Genomic DNA, 23,782 nt, shown 5'->3' with positions numbered 1-23,782 from the left:
ACTTACGATGCTGATGACCGTTGAAACACGTCACCATAGTCTTGAGAAAAGGGTCCATACAGCAAATATTTGTGAAACTTATGTCCTTATTATAAAGTCTAACACTTGGAGCATTTCCCCTTAGGTGCCAGAATGTTTAATATTTCATTAGAATTTTTTTTAGACAAGCTGGTGCAAAGAGTGAGAGATAGCGGGTGTGCAGTATCTGTGTAATTCATCACCAAACACACACACACACACACACACACAGAGGAAGCCTAAATTAACCCATAACTCATGGCAGGGGTCAGGCCTTCTTTTATGGAAAATATTCCTTTCAGCAAATACTGCAGGAAAAGAACATTTATTATTGATCAAAAAACACACAGCAATATATAATAAACAGATGACTTGGCTTAAAGCTCACTGGAATTTCATCCATCAAATTAATGTTCTCTTCATCTAGCAATATTGACCACTATCATGAGCTTTGTACAATGAACAAGACCACTTCTGTAAATAAGCCGCAGGTCAGGGTTAAACTGAGGCACGCTGACACATACCATATAGACTTTGATAATATTTGCATATTACATATGGACGTGTTTATTTAATTTTGCTTTTTAAAGGAGGGCTGTTAATTTTCTACTAAATATTTGTAGGGTACTAAAGTGGCACACGTTTTGCCATTCATTTTAATGCAAAACGTGCTCTACTTTACTGTAAACTTTCATCATAATAATAAAAGGTTTCAATATACACAACAGTTCAAAAGTTTGGAGTTGGTAAGTTTTTTTTTTCAAGAAGTCCCTTTCTTATGCTCACCAAGGCTAAATTTACTTGATAAAAAAAATCAGTACGATTAAAATGTAATTTATTTCTATGATGGCAAAGAGTGGAAAGTTCAAAAGAACAGCATTTATTTAAAATTGAAATCTTTTGTAACATTATAAATGGCTTTACTGTCAATTTTCATCAATTTAATGCATCCTTGCTGGGAAAAAAACATTATTAATTTCTAAAAAAAAAAAACATCCTACTGACCGCAAACTTGTGAATGGTAGTGTACATAATAATTCTTTTGCCCAACCCCAAAATCCCTTTTAACCTTTGGACATGGCTCCCCATGTGGGTAGCGTTCCGAGGAAAGGTTTACTCATTTCCATGAAACACATCAGATATATTCACTGCAAGCTCATTTTGTTCTTACTCAAAAAAATGTTTTTACTGAACGCACATAATTGGGTCTGATTTGCAAAGCATGAGCCTAATTGCAGTCCTGGTGAGGCAGGTGATGGAAATAGCTCATGAAATTGACTTCAAAAGAACTTGTTGTCTTTTCTTCTGTAGATATGACTGAATTCAGACTGCTAATTTAACTTAAAGTGAAGTGGCGCACAGTTTCCTTTAACCTCCTCTCTCTTTCTCAGTAAGCATGATTCGCCATGCTCCCTGGCTAATGTCGCGGTCGGTGTTTGACATATCTGAACGCATGGATAACATTTTCATGAAATTTTCACAGAGGTGCATCTATAATTCACATGCCCTTTCTTAGCTAGTGCCGATTAGAGAGAGATGCTCGAATCACTGCCGGAATCTGCTCGCCGCATCTCTGATGCACATTTACTATTCAAAACCTTTTCCTCAAGATCTTCGTTCCAGACCTTCTTGTCTAAAACGCCAAACCGAGGCCAACCTTGTTGCAGTGCTTCCTCTAATTAATGCTCATTCAAGACTTTCATGCCAAACACATTTAGCTCAGTTCGTCTAAAAATATTCAGCCCACCCACATTCAAAACAAATTTGCAAATCATATTCCCCAGATTGCAAGATTGTTGCTGTTTAGTGACTGAATGAAGAATGATTTTACATACATGCATTGAAAAGATCAAAATTTAATTTACAGATATCACACAGATGTTATAAACACAAAATCTCATACACAAAATACCACTTCAGTCCAACACTTTATGACTTAATATACACAGTCTATATACAGTATGCATGCTGTATTATTAAAATGAAACTCTCCAAAAGGCCAACTTTATTGTTTAGAGGTTGCTCAGAACAGAAGATTAGGAATTCTATTATATATCATTTCAGTATCAAATTTGCCTCCAATGTCTCTTAAAATTTCGCAGGAGACATAAAAAATAGATATAAATGAGACAACTGTAAATATATAGTAATACTAAATATCTAGCATAGCTCAGAAAGCTTGGGCTTGAAAGCTCACATCTGATGACGAATTGCAGACTTTGGTAATCTGAGCACTTATTATGATCTTATTATTGAAACTCTAGTGGAGGCTTTAGATGGGAAATGTCTCAAAGGAGGAAACTTTAGCAACACTCTCCGTTTGCACTTCTTTTAATCTCTGACCACAGTATAGGTGAAACAGCTGAGATATTAGAGATCTCATTTGTGATATTTCCTTTCCTTATGCCTTGGCTATTAAACTTTAAAGGTGCTGTAAGCAATGTTTTTAATAACACATATAAAATGTACTTATTACTCTATCTGACAGATATCGCTGAAATAGGTGTCCTGGGAAATAACACCTGTCTCTGTGAAAAGCCCTAGGCTTTGCAAAGAGCACTTTTTTTAGCCAAAGAGAAACAACTTCTGTCGGTGAACGATTTGAACAGTCTGGTTTTCTGATATTTAACACCTTGGATATTTTTAAGGAATAGTTCACCCCCAAATTAACATTTCCTGAAAATGTATTCGCTTTCAGACAATCCAAGATGTAGATTAGAAATTTAGCATTGCATCACTTGCTTACCAATGGTTCCTCTGCAGTGAATGGGTGCCGTCAGAATGAGAGTCCAAACAGCTGATAAAAACATCACAATAATCCACAAGAAAACCAAATGACTCCAGTCCATCAATTAACATCTTGTGAAGTGAAAAGCTGCATGTTCTAATAAACAAATCCATCATTAATAACTTTAAACAGACTGAAGTCGAGTTAGAGCTAAACTCTGCAGGAAAGTGGATCTCGTGGGCCAGATTTGAGGATCCCTGCTGTAGAGGATCCATTGGTGAGCAAGTGATGTAATGCTACATTTCTCCAAATCTGTTCTGATGAAGAAACAAACTCATCTACATCTTGGATGGCCTGAGGGTAGGTAAATATTTTACCTCTTTAATGCTTTCAAAAAACATCTCAGATGACAACAGTGATAAACCAATGGTGAAAGACCTGCAGAAAACTGCACAAAATAGACTCAACAAAATCATTTAACCACTAAAAGTTCAGACAAACCAGTTTTTAGCAGTGTTAGAGGCCATTCACACAGAATGTGTTTTTGCTTTTAAAAACGTGGGAAACCGCAGATTAGTATCTACTTGCAGAAGAAGGTAGGGTCTCAAGATGCATTTATAAAATTTGCACTTCTATCTAAAAAACGTGATGCTCAAGCATGAGAAAGCAGTGAGAAACAGCACAGAAGTCGAAGACAATTAAAAAGCCACAGGAACGCAAAAACATGTTCTGTGTGAACCAGCCCTTATGTGTGTGTAAAAACCTGCAGTGGCTTTAAAATCCCCACTCAGTATTAGCAGAGAACATGTGTGCTGCTTTGTGCCCAGTGAGAGTTCTGCACAAAAGCCCTGTTAACATTTGTCAGTATAAACGCTGAACTTTAACACCTCCGCTCAGATCAAACACTGCTAAATCTATGTTTGTAGAGACTCAGGCTTGGGAACCGAAGTTGCACGTACCTCTCAGATCTCTTCTGTGACCAGGAGACGGATGCGGATATGCTGCTTGGTCCTAGTGCTTGTGACCTGGAGTGCGTGAGGGATCCTGTGGTTCAAAACAAAGCAAATACCTATAGTAGCAGGATTTCAGCAGCTGAACATGAGTGCATAAGAGTAATAAGACATTTTTACATTTTCTGAAAAAAAAAGGTGCCTCCCTGTGCAAACCTCACTGCCTTAATGTTGTGTTGTGTTTTATGTGCTTTTAAGCATGTTGCTATGCAGTTTCTATGTTTTTTTTGGGTGGTTTCTTACTGGCCTAACTGAAAAAGAGTAAGTCTCTGTGATATTACAGTCTGTAGATATGGCTCAAATCCCAAGTGAAAAATCGCAAGCTTTATTGCTTAGAAAAATGTAAGTACACCTTTCCTCAACAAGCTGCAAGGTTTTATGTATCCTTCATGTCTGTAACACAAACAGTGCAGGATGGCAATTTGAATAATTATGGTTCAGTGTTTGCAGACTCTTAAAAATAAAAGTTCTTTGGCATCTACAGTGGCATGCGAAAGTTTGGGAACCTTGGTTCCCAAACTTTTGAATGGGGTTATTTTAATAATTTCAGCTATTTTTTTCTTGTGGAGTAAATGTAAACATCTTTTATGTAAAATATCTTACTCAAGGCTTTTTTTAAAAATAGCATGCATTTTGTATGATCGCTCATATTTAGTTAAAATTATCACAGATATCATTTTCACAGATTCTGCAAGGGGTTCCCAAACCTTCGCATGCCACTGTATGGTTCCACGAAGAACCTGTAACATTCATAGAAACTTTCCATTCCAATGCTATTTTCCATTCCAACGTTATTAATAGTGGAAAAAGGTTCTTTAGATTTTTTAAAAATGTTCTTCAAACTAAGAAAAAAAATTATCTTTTAAGAATTGTTCACTAAAAAGTTTGGGGAACCAAAAATGGTTCTTCTATAGCACCACTGAGAAAAAAGCTTCATTTTAAGGGTGTACAGTATGAGTAATAATAATAATGCATGATGAAATTTGTTCTCCAATAGTGCACAGTCAAATTTAATTTTCCAGTGAAGCTCAATTTGAAAAAAAGTGATATTTTCACTTCAATGTCTCTCTCTCTTGACCCTCATCATAAGCCTCCTCTTTCACAGTCACGCGTAACGGAAACTTCCACTGACAGCATAACTCGTGAGTAACTTGAGATATTCCATCATTTCAATCATGAAGATGCTGACAAACATAAGCCTGTTTCACATCAAGGCCAGCCAAATGTAGAGTCGAGTGGAGGACGATCAGTCTAAGCACAGTTCTGATGTTTAATTCTGAATGTGTCGCAGGGGCTTTATCGTGGGATTAGTTGTTTGGGTGGCGGCAGCCACTGACATTTGAGGAGCATTCCAGTCATACAATATCACGTCCACTCAGCCACTGCCCTCTGCTGCATTAAGCACTGACAGTCACGCCACGCATCCTCCCCAAAACCTCACTCAGAGACATTAACAGAAAAAGAAACTTTAGACGACATCAAACACTGGATTTGAAATGCCAAAAATCTAGGATCAAATAGTCTAATTCTTAAAAAAAAAAAAAAAAAACAGTAGTGAAGTTACAGACATTAGAGGATGCCGTTTTGGTGACTGCATACTGTATTTGGCATGTAATTATAGAATGCTATGTAATATACAAACCATTTGAACTATTAAAATAAGTAATTTACTGTAATAGCAAAGACTGAAACAAATATCATTGCGATATTGCAATAAACTTTAACTAAATAACGTAAAATGCACATAAAACACTTCAATGTAGACAATTTATGACCCAAACAAATATGATGTTTCATGTAGGGAAATTAGAACACAATTCATTTTTACATAAATTTTTACAAAATTAAAATATTTTACTATAACACTAACAGCATACATAAAACAATGCTTTGATATATATATATATATATATATATATATATTCCTATATGGTAAGGTAACTTAACTAGTTAACAGGTTTTCACTGTAGCATTTTTTGCATTCTTTTTCAGTTAAAATTGCATGCATTTTTACAGTGTCATAGGAAACAGTTCTGGCAGTAATGGTTTACATCCACATGTGATTACGAGAGCACTATGGTGTGTGTGTGTCTGCATGTGTTGGTTTATGTGAAAATAAAGAGGTTATGATTTCCTGACTGAATTCATTACACATCACAGAGACCCTACAGTGTGATAACAGCACAACTGCTAATTTACTCATTAAAATGTCATGTACATGTAATCTAAATGTCTAATTCATGATGCTTGATTTGACCGAATTAATTAATTAGTCTGATAAGCCTTTTTAATTTTTGATATTTCAAAAAATATGAGTACAGCCTGAATGTGAAAAAGTTTGAAAACATAAAAATACCCATGAGACTTTAATATTCCTGACATTTAGCTGAATTAAAGTAATTTTTGCCACTGGCTTGTGATGGAAGAAAAACGTATAATGACTAATAATATCTGTACTTTTCACAACAAAGCTGCATGCTAATCCAAATATATCCAACTGCCATGTCAATGTCACATCAGTGGTGATAACTACTCTATAGTTAGTATCTTGAACATTGGGAAGTCACAAGACACAGCATATATGACCTTAACAATATGCACATTTCTAGAAGTCAAGAAGTAATTAATAGCAACAGAAAACCACCGTTTGACCTTTTGTGAAGTTTCTGAGCAAATCACTAACCGCTAAATCATTAAAATTTGGTACTAGCACTTTTTTCATTGTCTGGATTAATCACTTGTACTATTCTGAAAAACCTGCTTTGTATAAAAATTTAAATAGTATTGTTTTTTGGCATATGCAAACTGCATATTTTACTGTCTTTCACACATACAATCTTTGTCAGTTTTGTCCTAATGTGTAGATAAAATTGAATGCATGTACCCATTATTTTATAAAAGCCTCAATTTTAGTGCTGGCACTGCAGTGCGTTATTTGAATTCAGTAGCTGTAAGTGGTCAACTTGAGTTGGGTGTCCTTGAGGTAGGCAACTAATGCTCTAGATAAGCTAACGGCAGTACAAGCCGAGAAAGACTGTAATGGACCAACCAATATAAACAACAACAACAACAACAACAAAAATCACCCCAAAAACACTCTGTACACGGTCACATCTCAGCCTTAAAAAATTATTCTGTGTTATTTAAAGACAGAGACATTAAGCTGTACATAACCTAGAATATTCCTTTAATGGCATTACAGTAAACAGAGAATAAGTCCTAGTACAAACTCTTTCATAAACAAAACTAGAAGCACATCAATTGGAAGGCATGAGTAATACAAAGTATTACTGTAGAAAATGTATGAAGAAATGGCTTAAAGTGCTTCACTGTGTTTGGAAGGTCAAACTGTATGCTTTTCTTAATACTAAAATCCATACCTGGCCACATACTGGCAATAATGGACTTTTAAAGCGAAAGTGCATGCACTGAAGATCATATGGAGTTATGGAGGACTTTCAAAAAAAGCATGCGGGTGCATATAGGTCTATATTTAGAGACGAGAAGGATGAGATTGAAAAGAGACAGAAGAATACATTTGACTTGTTTGCCATGACTTCCAAACAAAGTCTTGTGACATGAAGTGGCAAAGTGGGCAGAAGTATGTCTTCTCTATATTCAACAACATTGTTTGTTCTCTATGACACAGCATTTCATTAATGAAAAGTTTTGTGTGTGTGTGTGTGTGTGTGTTTATGAGTTCAGTTCACACTCCTTCAGGCCGAACATGACCAACAAACCTTAAACGAGTTCTGAATATTTTTTTATTTTAGTTCAGTAGCATTGCATTTCAAATCATGTTGTTGCACATCACAAACATTTATTAGTCCAGTTGCACCTTCTCCAGATCAAACTGTTGCTCTTGTAATTAGATGTAATTAAAAAGCTACAGCTGATATGAGTTCAGTTCACACTCCTTCAGGCCGAACATGACCAACAAACCTTAAACGAGTTCTGAATATTTTTTATTTTAGTTCAGTGGCATTGCATTTCAAATCATGTTGTTGCACATCACAAAAATTTATTAGTCCAGTTGCACCTTCTCCAGATCAAACTGTTGCTCTTGTAATTAGATGTAATTAAAAAGCTACAGCTGACTTACAAGAATATGAGACTTTGTACGAGACCAGTATAACAGACCAGGTAAAACAAGGTGGTCCACCTCGACTGCATTTTTGGCATCATAAAGCATGTTTCCAGTCAGCTGTGCACTGCTGCAGATGCATAAGATGCCCTAAAATGCAGCCTAAGTAGACAGCTCACTAGGTTTTGAGAAACAGCCAGGAAATCACAGAAGCAATTTCACAACATGCTTGGACGGTCATTCCACAAATAGGGTGCCTTTGGTGTCCCTAGTGCTAATATATGTAAACAATGTCTTTAACAATGAAAATCCAACACCATCAACAAAATCCAAATATGTTATTTTAATGTTTTTTTTTATTTTTTTTTATTTCTCTATGAGAATGCCTATTTTGTATGTATCCAGACCTGTTTCTCCAACTTTTTTTTTTTTTAAAGAAACTTCAAATCGGTCACTTTTATAAAAAAGCATTCAGTAACTACAATATATATGTGACAGATCTTAAAGAAATGTACTTTTACCACCTCATCAAACGGAAAAGGCACACATTTCATGGAATGAATGACCCTGGAAAACAGACTCCGGTCAATTAAATCAAGTCAAAGTATCTGTCGCCATGTCCACATTTTCGGTATCTCAGTAGCATAACATGGATAACTGCGGAGGAACAGCAGATCTCGGATGTTATTTAACAATCCAGACGTGTTTAAATGTTGGCAGGATCTGCAGTGGAGAGTCGCGCGCTGCGCTGCAATGACACGCGCGCTCCATAACACAAGCATCACATCAGTCCTCACACACAAAAAATATCATTTTGATCAATATATTAAAAAAAAAATCGCTCCACAACTTTGACAATTATTCTCTCAAAACTGAGAAAAAAAAGAAGAAAAAGAAAAAAGAAAAATGTCTTTTCTCATTGATGTAATTCGTCCAACTGATAAATACAAAGAACGAAAGAAAAATATATTTAAAAGCAAAACAAAATCGTGTCCAGCACTTGATCCTATACGGGATATTGTACAAAATAAAGAAACGAATATACTGAAGAGTTGACTCACGTTAATCAAAGTTAACCAAAACCTGACGTTCCCCCTCTCCAAGAAGGTAAAACATTAAAAAACCGGTTTTAGATGAGTGTCAGTTGAATTCAGAAGAAGAACAAAATGCAAACACATCCCAAATCAAAAGAGGACGTAGAAAAGAGATAAAGATGAAGACAAGAGAAAATGAGAAGAAAGTACTCACCGGTGAAAACGTCAGAGAGCAAAAATGTGGAAAGAGCAACAAGAGAGAGAGAGTCAGCGGCGCAGTGACTGAGGAAAGCAGCAGCTCAACAGTATAAACAGTGCTGGTGTGGAGCAAACCATTGCGACTGCGCAGGGGGAGACACACAGTCTGTCTACTTAAAGGCATAGTTCACCCTCAGTTGCTGGTCCCTGACTGACTTGCATAGTGTTTCCATAAAGGTGAACTATCCCTTTAAAGTTGCACTCAGTCATTTTGTAATTAAACTTGGTCATTTGCTAATTAAAAAGTTTTGCACCTAAGTAATGAAGAAATAGCATTAAAATATATTTTAGAGATAGCATTAAAATAATATTTACTATCATGAGATGAATAGTTCAGTCACTTGAGCCTTCTAGAAAAAGCGTTGTATTCTTTTTTATTGCAACGCAATAGGCTACAACCTAAGAACATAAAATTGTGAGGTCATTTACGAGCAATTTCTGGGTGAAAAGTGTTTCTACACCAATTTATTTTTAGTGTAGAGTTGCTGTTACCATGTTTTATTTTGCACGGCGAGTTGAGTTGACATCACAACTATCTGCCATGCGCAATCGACCAGGTTAATAATTCAACGGTCTGTCAAGTATTCCTATAGCCAGGGTGCGAACTACGGGGGAGCTAGGGGGAGCTCGGCTCCCCTTAATAAGACATGGGCTCCCCTGAAAACGTGATTTGTAAAATTTTGGGGGGTCTCAAATAATATTGACAATGTGTTATTTTGACGTGCAATTTCAGTTTTGTGTAATGTGATCATCGTGGATTATTATGTGTTAAATTGCAAAAATATCATTCATTCATGCATGACGGCGATTTAAACCTAATTCACTTCAATAAAGATAACTATACATGCTATTCTTGTAATGAGTATCAAGGTGTGGGGGCGCTGCGGTGCAAATTCCACTCATGTTTAGTACATGAAGATTCGTAGAAAAAATATAAACGCTGGACTCTGTGGTCGATTCTGTGTTAAGGTAAGGCATGTTATTCGCAATTATGTGTTGTGGCTGGGTTGTTATAGGTCTGTGTGACTCTCGATGTCTTGGGCCTAATTGAACGGAGGAATTATGTATTCTTCTGTAGCCTGACGACGAGTAACTTTAACCGTTTTTTATGTGAACTCAAAGACAGCCTGATGCTTTGTATATAGACTATTTGTGGGTGGCTGTTTGTTGTTTCACGTATCAATTCGTGTCGATAAAGTATAATAGGGTAAATCCTGTATAGTGATTTATCCCATATAGTGCTTGCATAAAGCAAGTAGTGCATACACTTGTAGCTGTTATGTATCTTTGCAAGTTAGGTTCTAAGCCCTTTTTTGAGGCACGCGCAAGCGCACGAACAGACAATAATGTCAAACATTTTAGCATGTTGTCACAACGTTCCAGCAACATCCTGCATTTCCTGGGATTTGTAATACTATGTGAAATAATACACCATGTCTACAACAGCATAGTAATATGCTATTATTTCTGCAGAAATGACAATTGCATATGGTACACAGTATGCATACTGAATACTGCAAAAAAACATGCAGTCTTATAAAAAATGGTTCCAAAAGGGGATTTTCGCATGCATAAATGCCATAAAAGAATCATTTTTCAACCATTCAGTGAACAGTGCTTAAAAGAACCATTTCGGGTGGCTGTTTGTTGTTTCACCTATCAATTCGTGTCGATAAAGTATAATAGGGTAAATCCTGTATAGTGATTTATCCCATATAGTGCTTGCATAAAGCAAGTAGTGCATACACTTGTAGCTGTTATGTATCTTTGCAAGTTAGGTTCTAAGCCCTTTTTTGAGGCACGCGCAAGCGCACGAACAGACAATAATGTCAAACATTTTAGCATGTTGTCACAACGTTCCAGCAACATCCTGCATTTCCTGGGATTTGTAATACTATGTGAAATAATACACCATGTCTACAACAGCATAGTAATATGCTATTATTTCTGCAGAAATGACAATTGCATATGGTACACAGTATGCATACTGAATACTGCAAAAAAACATGTAGTCTTATAAAAAATGGTTCCAAAAGGGGATTTTCGCATGCATAAATGCCATAAAAGAATCATTTTTCAACCATTCAGTGAACAGTGTTTAAAAGAACCATTTCTCGAAGAACATTTTAATAATCTGAAGAACCTTTTTTACCACTACAAAGAACCTTTTGTGCAATCGAAAGGTTCCATGGATGTTAAAGGTTCTCCATGGAACCACCCATGCCATTAAAAACTTGAATTTTTAATAGTGTATGGCAGTGCTATTGAAAACATTAAAAAGGTCTTTTGTATTACATGCAACTTTGTGTGTAATTTCAATTTGAAGCTACGGCTCTTTTCATTGCATGCAACAAGCTATATCAGCTTACAAAACTACTGACTTCTAGAAGGGTGAAAATAGTTGGACTATTTGTGTGCACATCAAATATCTTGACAGATTACAAACTGTATTCATATCTATTATATAGCTTCTTAAGAAAAAAAATGTGTACACACAAACACACAGCACTATACACTCAGGCAGCCATGCCTCTCTCAAAGATATGAGACAATGCCGACAGCGACACTTAGGGCAAGGATTACCGAGATGTTTTTCTCGGGTATTTACCGTATCTCTGTGGGGCTTATGCGCCCATCTATTTTTTGTTTTGTTTATGTTGTGATGGAGACATCATACTGTGTGCAAGCTACAGCTTAGCCTTGAGCCCAGAGCTACAAGATAAAATTAAACTGAAAGCTCGAGATTTTAATTAAATTCCTCAGAGGGAAGTAAAAATTTATCAGGGCGAATAAATATAGATATGCCACTGTAAATGATAACACGGGAGGTGAGAGTCACAGGTGACACTTTGAGGGAGTATGGGGAGGAAAACGGCAACTGCGACGGAGTAGAAAAAGAAAAGGGAAAGCCAGTAAGTGAGAAAACAACTGAATGAGGATTTAGGAAACAACCTACCCAAGAGCAGCGGAGAGAGAAAAAGATCCAAGCATCAATAATGCACATTAGTCCTTCCACATCTGCTCCAGTTGAAACTCCTCCAAATTCACAGCTTCACACCATCCCTTGAGAGTTTAACTCTCTCCATAGTGCTCTCAAGATTTGATGAATCCTGTTAACGGGGACAAAAGCCCTGAAGAAGAGATCCTATTAAAACTGACTGGATATCTGTGTGGATTTGTCGCACTGTGATTTGCTTATTTCAAATGCGATGCAAAAGAAACAGAAGCTAAATGCCACACAGGTCCTCTGAGAAAACACCACAACCATATCAAAAAGAGCTGTGATTTTATGCTTGTCTGTAAAAAGAGACCATTACAGAAAGAAGACAATGAAAGAATTTTGCTTTGGAATTTCATCTAACATGTTTTCACCGTCTTTCTTCCAGTCAGTCATTAGTCACAAAGGCAATTCTAATGCTCTTGCAGTATTTTAGAAGCAACAACTTAGGTAACACAAAAACCTGAGGTGGTTGTAGCCCTGAAACTCAGCCTGAAGGCCAGAATCATGTTTGGGAGGGTGTTTGACATTTTTGCAGTGAAATAAATGGCCGTATTACTCACTCTGCTGAATATTACCGGCTGAAAGAGGTCTGGACTGTCAACAGCATGACAGCGATGCTTCCTCTTACACTGTTCTTGCTTAAAAAAATATCAGGTGGAAATATCCAATACTAATTTGGTTGTTTTAACTTGTCAATCCCGAGGTAATTATGTCGAGCCATTGCCAGCCGTTAACTAATACAGCCCCTCATTGACTGTAAACATATTGACGAATCGGGAGTCTCAATTATTCTTGGATGCTGCACTGAACACCTAAAGTCAACATTGAGGGAGCTTTTAAATGAGGACAGTCCTGGGCATGTAGAAAAATGAAAGGTCAGATGATGCCACAGCACACGGAGATCATGTGTTAGCACATCGTCAAACACGAGAAAATGCCAGATGTCCAGGCTTGCTCTGCAGGTACTTTTGTGCTCTGAGAACAAGTAACAACAAGAAAGAACAAATGGAACAAAATAAGACAATGGACATTTTACAAAATGGTTAGAGGAAATAAAAATCATGTCGTGCCAAATCTGTGTGACTTGATTTCTTGTGTGGACACATATTATGTGAATGGTGACTTTTTGATTGGAAAAAAATACACTGGGAAAAAAAAAAAGATTCAGCGTATTGCCTGCCATGTCTTGGTATTTATTTGAGATTTACTAGCGATTTCTGAGTGAAAATTGTTTCCAAGTTAATTTTTAGACAGAAGACTAAATTGTAACAATTTTTGGGTGAACTATTCGTTAAAGAAAGATGTGGATAATGAGTCTTTAGTACAATGAAAAAAAATGGTGTAGAAACAATTTTCACTCAAAAATTGCTAGTAAATCTCACAAACAATTACAAAGAAAAGAGAGAAAAAAAAACCACACTGAATTAAATGTGAAATTTTGAAGCAGAAAAACTGCAATAACTGTAAAATGTACTCCAATCATTTTTGCTTTATTCACGACTTTGAAAAATATTTTTATACAGTGTAACATGATACATGATCAGGCATTTGTTCTGAATTTTAAACATTAAAATGCAATGCATCTGTGTGCATTTGCATACCACTAGCACAATAACATCAGTCTGACGGCTGCTCATCCATATCTCTGTGACCTTTTCCTAAAATCTATGGCGGCCTTGCCGATGTTATGCCTGAAAATCTGTGTGCTTATCTTAATTACTTGGATTTAGCGTAATACATTTGAATTCATTGATGGATTGACAAATACAAAATTGTGGCTTTTTAGTCCATGTCTATTAGCTTTTCTCCTGAACTGAAGCCCTTTTATGAACCCCTATTGACACAATAAACAGCCCAAACAGTGTGTAAATATACAACGTTGTTTGCATTCTTATGATGTTTTTCATAGAGCAGTGGCTGGGTTGAACTTTAGGTTAATGAGCCATTCAATAATGTATTGATATCTTCCTCAGGTCAGTGCTGCACAAGGATCTATCTTAATGACGCATGGAGTCAGAGGTTGTAACCTTAAAATATAATGCATGTTACTTCCTACTAAAGCAAATATTTCTAATACCTGAATGGGAGTTTGAGGTCCAAGGGTAAAAGGCTGAAATTTAACAGTGTAATGGCATCAGATGATGCACTGCATATCTGAGATATCTGTTCTCTACATATCTAAAAACCTTTTAGAGAAAGGACCTAAAAATGAAAAACTGTGGAACTGATTCAGGCTTTGATGTTTGTTTGCCCAGATTTTTGCCTGTCGATATGTCCTGGTGCACATGGCAACACAAGCTTTCTTGGTATGTTCACACAGCATAGATAGAAATGGCAGGGGAGAATGAGAATGAGGACTATTGGAAGAAGGCAAACGAAACATACTAAATTTCTTCAAGCACAAACAAGTGATGAGTACTTGATACTCAGTACATGAATAGATTCAGTCTCTGCCTGAGAAAAAGAGGTTGAATTATTAGAAATTATCAGCACAAATGTTTTGAATGGGTATTTTTCTTCAAGTTCTGATGCCCCTGAATTTAAAAGTATGCTTTCTATTTATAGGTTTTTGGTTGTATGTTATTATGAATGACAGAGTTTTGACTATATTAATATATCTACATATAATTGTTTTTGAATGTAATACTTAATATATATATATATTATAATAAAGTACTGATAGGGTCCCTGTGTCCCATCCAAAGGAAAAGTTCATCCCAAAATAAAAACTCATGCTTGAAAAAGACAAAAACAACAACCAAAACAAACATAGTCCATTAGACACGTGATAGAATTGAATCTAGTGGAGTTTGTTTGGCATTTTGCTGAGAAGTGCCTGCCCCTCCTTTGAATGGCTTGCCCAGTTATCTGATAGCAGGGAGTCCCTGGCATTTAAGAAGGGTCACGCATTTGAGGACAGTACTGTATAGATCTTAGACAGGACTGGTAGTTCAAAAGTGCTAATGTTGAGCCAATTTGTCAGCTACTCACAACACACAATAATATCTATATACACTGCAACATCTTAAAACCTGGCATTTCCTTCCCAATTCACACCTTCAGGGAGGCAATTCCCACTGTGCACCCCTGTGATCAAATGTCTTTAAATGCCAAGGATTTCCCATCATAAGACACATGAGCACAAGCTGCTGTGCTGAAAAATCCAAAATGGTTGGTTTTGATTCAATTCTTGAAAAATAACCCATGCTGACCTCTATATATGCACTCAGAAAAGCAGGTCAATAGACCAGAGTAGAGCTTTAGCAGAGTAAAAAATACTCATCTAAAATTCACCTAAAAGAAAAGGCAGTAAACCTAAAAACGGAAAAACCTAGAAATGGAATTCCATGATGTAACATCTAAATGAACTGTTTTAAAGTCAAATAACATTTAACATATCAAATAAAACCTGACTACACTGGGTTACATTATACTTTACAAAAGTAATTTTTATAGATCAGGCAGAAATGGTAACAATGGCACTTTTGTATTTTAAAGTGGGGTTGTCATTCATTTTTACTCTTAAACCTTACATATGGTTTAGGTACTTTGTGATGCACTTGGCAAACAACAAACCCCAAAAGCGATTTTGTATATTTGTTGCTATCATAATAGATTAAAAAAACTTCATATAGAACAAAATTCTCTTTGAAGTTTATTAAAATATGTATTTTCCTTATTTGATTTTCTTGCTGTCAGCGACCATGTGCTGTACACATCAGGAACATTGTATTTTGTGCTGTTTAATACATAATGTCATGCTGTACGTGCTTCATGACAACAGACATGAATGCTATAAAGTAATAAATGACATGATAAAGACAGCATATTCAACTCCTAAATATGCTTGTCTCAGTGATACAATATTTCAGCACAAGCAAATTAAATGTGTGTCACGGAAACAGAATAAATTGAAAAATATTTCTACATAAGCATAAGAGACTGCAGCGATAATTCAAAAGACTTCTGCTCACTAGATGTCTACTCCGACTAAACGCTCACCAACTTCCATTCATCTGCCTTCCATCCATCTATTCAGGTGTTCAGAAAATTAAGGGGAAAGCTCTCAACGTTTCCTTCCAACAATGAGGGTGGCCAAACAAAAGCTTAAGTGCTGAGATGGACTGCTCGTGCATTTGAGAGAAAATTGCATCTATCTTACAAAAGCGGTATGATAAACAGTGAGAAAATATAAAATATTTGCTGTGTGATGCGAACGTCAACAAAACACATCTGCATGAAGACGAGTGACTTTTTCTACATACAACATGATAGACAGTGAGCTTACCAGAGTTATCAACTGATTTAAATTTGTATCGAAATGTTTACGTGAAATGCCAATTAATGAAAATAATTCATTTGAATTTGAATTAGAATCATCCAAAATACAAAGTTATTGTTGCAGAAAACAATAACTAAATACCTGAATTATTTTATTTTATCACAAATAAAATGGCTACAATGCAATCCTGGTCAGAATTATTGGCACCCTTGGTAAAATTGATATGAGCAAAGACGGCTGTGAAAATGAATCTGCATTGTTTATCCTTGTGATCTATCATTCAATTCACAAAAATCAAACCTTTTTTTAGACGTAAAACAATTGAAAGGTGGAAAATCACATTATGTAATAAATGTTCTCTACGAACGTCAACAAAACACATCTGCATGAAGACGAGTGACTTTTTCTACATACAACATGATAGACAGTGAGCTTACCAGAGTTATCAACTGATTTAAATTTGTATTGAAATGTTTACGTGAAATGCCAATGAATGAAAATAATTCATTTGAATTTGAATTAGAATCATCCAAAATACAAAGTTATTGTTGCAGAAAACAATAACTAAATACCTGAATTATTTTATTTTATCACAAATAAAATTGCTACAATGCAATCCTGGTCAGAATTATTGGCACCCTTGGTAAAATTGATATGAGCAAAGACGGCTGTGAAAATGAATCTGCATTGTTTATCCTTGTGATCTATCATTCAATTCACAAAAATCTAACCTTTTTTTAGACGTAAAACAATTGAAAGGTGGAAAATCACATTATGAAATAAATGTTCTCTAATACATGTTGACCACAATTATTAGCAACCCTAGAAATTCTTATGAGTAAAATATATTCCCGTTCATATTTACATTTTTCTAGCACACCAGGTTGACTAGGAAAATGAAATTGTCCAGCCGTGACTTCTTGTTTCACAGGAGTACAAAGGCCAAATTCCCTTAATCATTTATCACAATGAGTAAAACCAAAGAATAAAGTTCTGACGTGCAGCAAAAAAATGTTGAGTTTCACAAAATAGAAAGCAGCTGAAGCACTGAAATTTCCCATTTCCAACATCAGGGCAATTTCCAATCAACTGGAGATTTTACGAATCTGCCTGAAAGAGGACATGTGTCTATATTGTCTTACTGTACAGCGAGAAGGAGAGTCTGAGTGGATTACATCTAGAAAATTGCAGAAATTAGTCTTCGGGTTAGAAAGCTTCAAAAATAATCTTGGCAAATGGAGGTTGAAAAAGTATTGGAAAAAAGGGGCCAATAATTCTGTTTCTGTTCATTTTACTTATAAAGCACACATTAATACAACTACTGTTGCCCAAGATGCTGTACAAAAAAGTAAAAATAAATAATAAATAATAACATGCAGGGGTAAGAGATTCCACAGTCAATGTGCAACTACCGAAAAAGCCCGGTCAGCCCTAAGATTTAATCTAGACCTAGAAACAGTTAGAAGCAGCTGATCAGAGGACCTAAGAGGTCTAGTAGATGTGTGCTGTTCAAGAAGGTCTGCAAGATAAGGAGGTGCCAAACCATTTAATGATTTAAAAACAAACAATAAAAGCTGAAATTCTATTAGGAAACATACTGGCAACCATTGAAGGGAAAATTGAATTGGAGTGATGTGCACTCGTTTTCGAGTGCCTAGCTGCTGCATTTTGGACTGCCTGCAAATGGGACAACGTATTAGAGAAACTTTATTTTATATAACGCCCTAGTTTTAGCATCAGTGCAAAGTCAAATGTACTAAAAAGTTTCTCTTTCACTCATATGCTGTTCACATGCAATACAAACTGACTTAGCATAAATAATGCTGAGCTCAACAGGGCCGATCTAGAGTCTTTCACTCTCCACATGCCCAAGTGTGCAGCAATCTGAGGTACAATTTTCAATCACAGCATCCTTTCATCAACAGGCTCTCAACTAACAGATGTCCTTGGGAGAGCCCTTGACCAGGACATTGCTAGTTCTGTAAGCTAATGTGAAGAGATGTACTGTTCCACGACATGAATCTAGATTCAGCACGGTCAGTCTCTGTGATATACAAACCTGCCTGAAATTATTTGGAGCAAATTTGAAGGCTAGGTATTGAATCTAAAATTAATTGGACTGTTTGTTAATTGGGTTTTAAAGTCAATATTAATTGCATTTTTTGTGACATTTCTGAGAGAAGCATTCAATGGAGAAATGTTAAGCAAGACTTGGGGGTGGGCGGTGTATTTGGCCACTGATTAAATTATCCGACATTAATTTGGTTTTTGAAAGAAGTCACCAAGGCTGCATTTATTTGATGAAAAATACAGTAAAACAGTAATATTGTGAAATATTACATTTGAAAATAACTTTTCTATTTCTATTTCTATTTTTAAAATGTAATTTATTCCAGTGATGCAAAGCTTTTCAGCATCATTACTCCAGTCTTCAGTTCCACATGATCCTTCAGAAATCATTCTAATATGCTGATTTACTGCACAAGAAACATTTACTTCTTATTATCAATGTTTAAAACAGTTGTGCTGCTTAATATTTTTTTGTAGAAACATTGATACTTTTTTTCAGAATTCTTTAATGAACAGAAAGGTCAAAAGAATAGCGGATATTCTAAATATCTTTATTATCACTTTTAAACATTGTAATGCATTTTACTTACAGAATTTAGTTTGTTGGGTTAATTATCCAGTTAATATCTACATATATTATTAATATATTAATAATTTATTTTTTTATACTATGCAGGGCAGGCTGTTCAATGCTTGATTCTGATTGGCTGACATCCATTCTAAAGTGCAATTTAAAAAAATAATAAACACACAGTTTTAGGTATGCTTACATGCACTAACTTTCATCCGAATAAATACAATTCGATTTCAAATTCTGAAAGTAAACTCTTTAAATTAGCTATTTGAATTGAGTTTTGAAAACAATAGTCATTAGCAGCAGATGATTTTACAGTGGTTTGTCATTTGAATATAGTGATTTTTAGACTGATAATCAAGACTGATCATGAACCTATAGTGTGACTCAAGTTAATCCATCTACAGTTATGGTTAATATAAAAACACATTAATATAGCCCAAATCTGCGTCTGAAAGAGACAGTTCACCCAAAATGAACATTCTGTCATCATTTACTCACCCTTGTCTTTTGAAACCTGAATGGTTATGTAAATTTTGATTTCACTGACCTGTCATGTTATGCTACATTCCATTCAAAAAGTGGTTTGTGGGATATTCCTACTAAAATTGGATAAACTCCAATTTTCCACACACATACACACACAACAACAAAAAAAGTTCTGTTGCACTTTTCCAAGAAAGAAGGTAAAAATGTTAACTTTTTTTACAATCCAGTGCAAAATTAGACCCTGTATATCTCAGGTGTCCGGGTTATATCGTTTTTTTTTTTGACCCCTTATCTTTCTCAAGTTAATATGCATCATTTGTAGTGTTAAAAAATGTAACACTGCAAAGTAAGAAAACAAACAAATTAATTAACAAAAGTAGAATACAATAATTAGATAAGCAAATAGAAACCTCAAATCCAAAGCAGTGCACATTATCATTTGATCTCTCTGATAAAATTTTTATTTTTGTCACAGATGTGGATGTTTGGTCAAATGCCACACATCTGTCAAACAGGCTTGTTATCATTTCAGACTGACTCAGTGACAGCTGGTGGACGTCCGACATGTTATAGAAATTAAACACAGCGCTCATCTGTTTGGTTAGGGATGATCTAATTGAATTTTCTGTTTCCTCATATCTTATTCACATAGAGATTGAATCTGATAATCCATTCCTGCTGTTGTTTACAAGAAAAGATAATGTAGAGACAGCGGTTATATACTGCAGAGCTAATGGATTATCTTTATTGGTGCTTGAAGGACAGACTCAAGTCACAATATCAGAGACTTGGGGGTCTTTTGACTTGGGTCAGCATGCAACCAACCATAACACCCTAGAAAAGACCAGACCATTCAAAGCAACAGGGATTGCTTAGAGAAAACATCTAAGCAACTGCATCCACCACCCTGGCAACTACCAAAACACCCTAGCAACTACACACAAACACACTAAAAGCCACAACAACTGTTTTCAACATTGACAATAATAAGAAATGTTTCTTGAGCAGCATATTAAAATGATTTCTGAAGGATCACGAGACACTGAAGATTCAGCTGAAAATTCAGCTTTGCATCACAGGAATAAATTACATTTTATAATATATTAAAACACAAAACAGCTATTTTCAACTGTAATAGTATTTCACAATATTACTGTTTTTACAGACTTGGTGAGCATAAGAGACGTCTTTCAAAAAATCGTACAAACTTTTGAATCATTGTAGCAGCAATCATCTTTTCCTCAGATAATGTAAAAACCTTTTTATTTACTAGTTACATTTATTATTTAGGCCTGATTCCAATTATCTGAGCCTTCATATCATGCCTACTGTTTTATACAGATGTTCAACTTGCAAGATATGAATATCAAGAATTGCTTTTCAGACTAAATGTTGCTAGTTAGTTCGTATAGTTTTTATCCAACAGTAAAAATATTTCCAAAAGAAGCCAAAGCATCAATATTTGTGTGTCACCAGACAATAAAACATCCCTGCGCTGTTATCAGCCATTGTTAGTGTCTCTAGTCCTGTCAAATTTATCGAGAAAATGAACTAACTAACTAACTTGCATTCCAAATAACATTATACAAAATTAAAAGTTTAAATTGTGTATAAAGTGTATAAAGTTGTGTAGTCGGGGAGCAATTATTATTTTCTATCTCTTGAAGGTCATTAAATGCATTCTGGCCTACACTTGCCAGCGTCTCAAAGTCCTTAATCAAAACTCCAATGGTACACGCGTACACACAGCAGGTTTCTGTTGCTCCACATGTTCTGCGTATTGGAGCGGACAGATAGCGGGCCACGCCAAGTGTGTTTTAATTACCATCTATCCTCGCTCGCATCAATGCCTGCTGACCCACTACTGCGCTGCCAAGACACATCTGAATCAACTGTAATGAGCACATTAGCTTAGCATGTTAGCACAGGGAGAACAGGTTGAAACCAGACACAACAACAACAACAACAACAGGCGAGTCATGCGCAGAGAGCGAGAGAGAGAGAGAGATGGAAAAGACAAGAGGATACAGGATGAGAATGAGCAGAGGAGAGTCTGAAGGGATGCAAGAGGGAGAAATATTGCTAGTTCGTCTTTTTTTTCTCAGATCTCTTTAATTGGTGATGCGCAATCATGCTGATTTCTAGGAGGTTTAATCAATGATGGCCGCAGTGTAGCATTTCCTCTGTGATTAGCTCCTGCAAAGAGCTGCCCGGTCTTATTGGCAGAGCATTTTTTAGTATCCTGGTTTGTCTATACCATCAATATGCTAACAAATAAAAGGTCCGAGTAATGTTTAAACCATCTATTGGCTCCAATGGGTTTTATTGTTTACTAGAACAGCTTCCCATATTAATTATCCTGTGTGGTTTATACATTGTAATTTTATGCACTTTTCACTTCATTCTTTACAATTAATTTAGGCCAAAACAATGGATTGAAAATTGAAATTGTATATGCTAGTCTTTACATTTTTCAGTTTTATTGTGTTTACAGTTTAAAATTAGCTTTAAAAAAATCAATCCACTATAAATACTGATAGATATATTGTGGGAGATGGTCTCATTTATTTCTCAAAAGTATTCTTCTCAAACCTGTGCCAATAGTCATCTGTCATTAAAGTGTTTTTTTGTTTTTTTTTTACTTAATAATGCTGGAAAATATCAATAGCTTTTTTGTAGCCAATGCTTTAAAGAATATGTCAATACTGAAACTGAAATCAAAATAAAACGATCCTAAGAAACATTCACTGGAATGACAACTGTGACAACTAACCCCGGTCAACTAAATAAAATCTGTGACATCTAACTCTATATCATTCCAAATGAGCTACTGATTGAATTCAAGGGTAAAAAAGTGTTTTAGGCACCAAACAAAATGTAAAAATGTATGACTGTTTTCAGACACATATGCAAATACACACACACACACACACACACACACACACACAATACATTCTTATAAATGACATTTGTGTCACTTTGTGTCAGAATAATTTCGTTTTTTATAAATTAACTGGATACAAATAACTGAACACTCTCAACTTAATTTCAAAAATACTGCCATTTGGCTGATAGCAAAGTAGCAGGAAAATATTGGGAGATTATAAAGAAAAAACTGAGAAGTGGAGTAAACTGTTGACGTATTGTGGTCTTGCTGACAGGATGTCTTTTGGGAGAGGAACTATGCTGATGGAAGGAGAAAGACCCACCCACACACACACACACACACACACACACAAAGTGATAAGTGAGGCAGAGGGGGATGTGGATTAGATTTAGTCAAGGGGTCTTAATATTTTACACATGAAACTTGCAGCCATTGCACTCAGTTCTCAATTGATGCACAATTTCTGGGGCAGACAGAGAGTAGGAGAGAGAAAACCACTGAGAGAGATTCCTATCTACTTCAGGGGACTGAAAAAAACAGCCAAAATGGAGATGAGAATCAATCCTCCTTGTATGTTATCATTGTAGCCATGTACACAAATAGAGTTCTGGTTCTTGACTGCTAATTGGACAGCGGCCAAGCTACGACGCACAATGCAGTAACAGCAATGACACAAAACACCTGTTCACCAGCTCCCATAAAAAACATGTTCTGTTATTGTTTACAGGGAGAATAAATCTTGAAAAAAGCTTGAATTTATCCATCAGGAACTCACTTGATGGTGAAAAGTGCTAGACAGATGCTTGAAGGGGTGGAGAGTAATGTGGAGCGATGAATCATGCCCAACAAGAAAAGGAACATGAAATAGGGAATAAAGAAGTCTGAAATGTTCAGCAAGGCTGCATTTATTTGATCAAAACTACAGAAAAAAAACAAGAATACTGTGAAAAATTATTATTAAAATAAATGTTTTCTATGTGAATATATTTTAAAATGTAATTTATTCCTGTGATAGCAAAGCTGAATTTTCAGCATCATTACTTCTGTCTTCAGTGTCACTTGATCCTTCAGAAATCATACTAATATGCTGATTTGCTGCTCAAGAAACATTTATTATTATTATCAATGTTGAAATCAGTTGTGCTGCATAATGTCTTTGTGGAAACTGATACTTTTTTTATTTTCAGGATTTTTTGGTGTAAAAGTCCAAAATGATATAGTCAAACAATATTTGATTAATATAAATTTAAATTTTTTTGTAACATTATTTACTTTACTGTCTTTACTGTGAATTTTGATCAACTTAATGCACCCTTGAATTAAAGAATTAATTTCGATTTAAAAAAT

At 35.6% G+C, this 23,782-nt stretch overlaps 1 protein-coding gene across 3 annotated transcripts in view; it reads right to left on the bottom strand.

Annotated features, from left to right (window-relative positions):
* LOC107708138 (RNA-binding protein Raly-like) overlaps positions 1-9,147 on the bottom strand; it is a 96,114-nt gene extending 86,967 nt beyond the window's left edge. For 2 of the 3 annotated variants that reach the window (XM_016512295.1, XM_016512297.1), the window contains exons 1-2: positions 9,089-9,147; positions 3,706-3,790 (exon numbers count right to left, since the gene is read on the bottom strand). The gene's annotated coding sequence lies outside the window, so the exon portion shown is untranslated. The remainder of the gene's footprint in view (positions 1-3,705; positions 3,791-9,088) is intronic. The other variant, XM_016512296.1, reaches the window with a different exon arrangement.
* Positions 9,148-23,782: the final 14,635 nt, after the last annotated feature.

This window comes from Sinocyclocheilus rhinocerous, unplaced genomic scaffold, assembly GCF_001515625.1.
Source record: "Sinocyclocheilus rhinocerous isolate Xijiao unplaced genomic scaffold, SAMN03320098_v1.1 scaffold113, whole genome shotgun sequence".
NCBI lineage: Eukaryota > Metazoa > Chordata > Actinopteri > Cypriniformes > Cyprinidae > Sinocyclocheilus > Sinocyclocheilus rhinocerous.
Note: the sequence above shows the minus strand (reverse complement) of the source record. Positions and strands in the feature narration are given on the sequence as shown.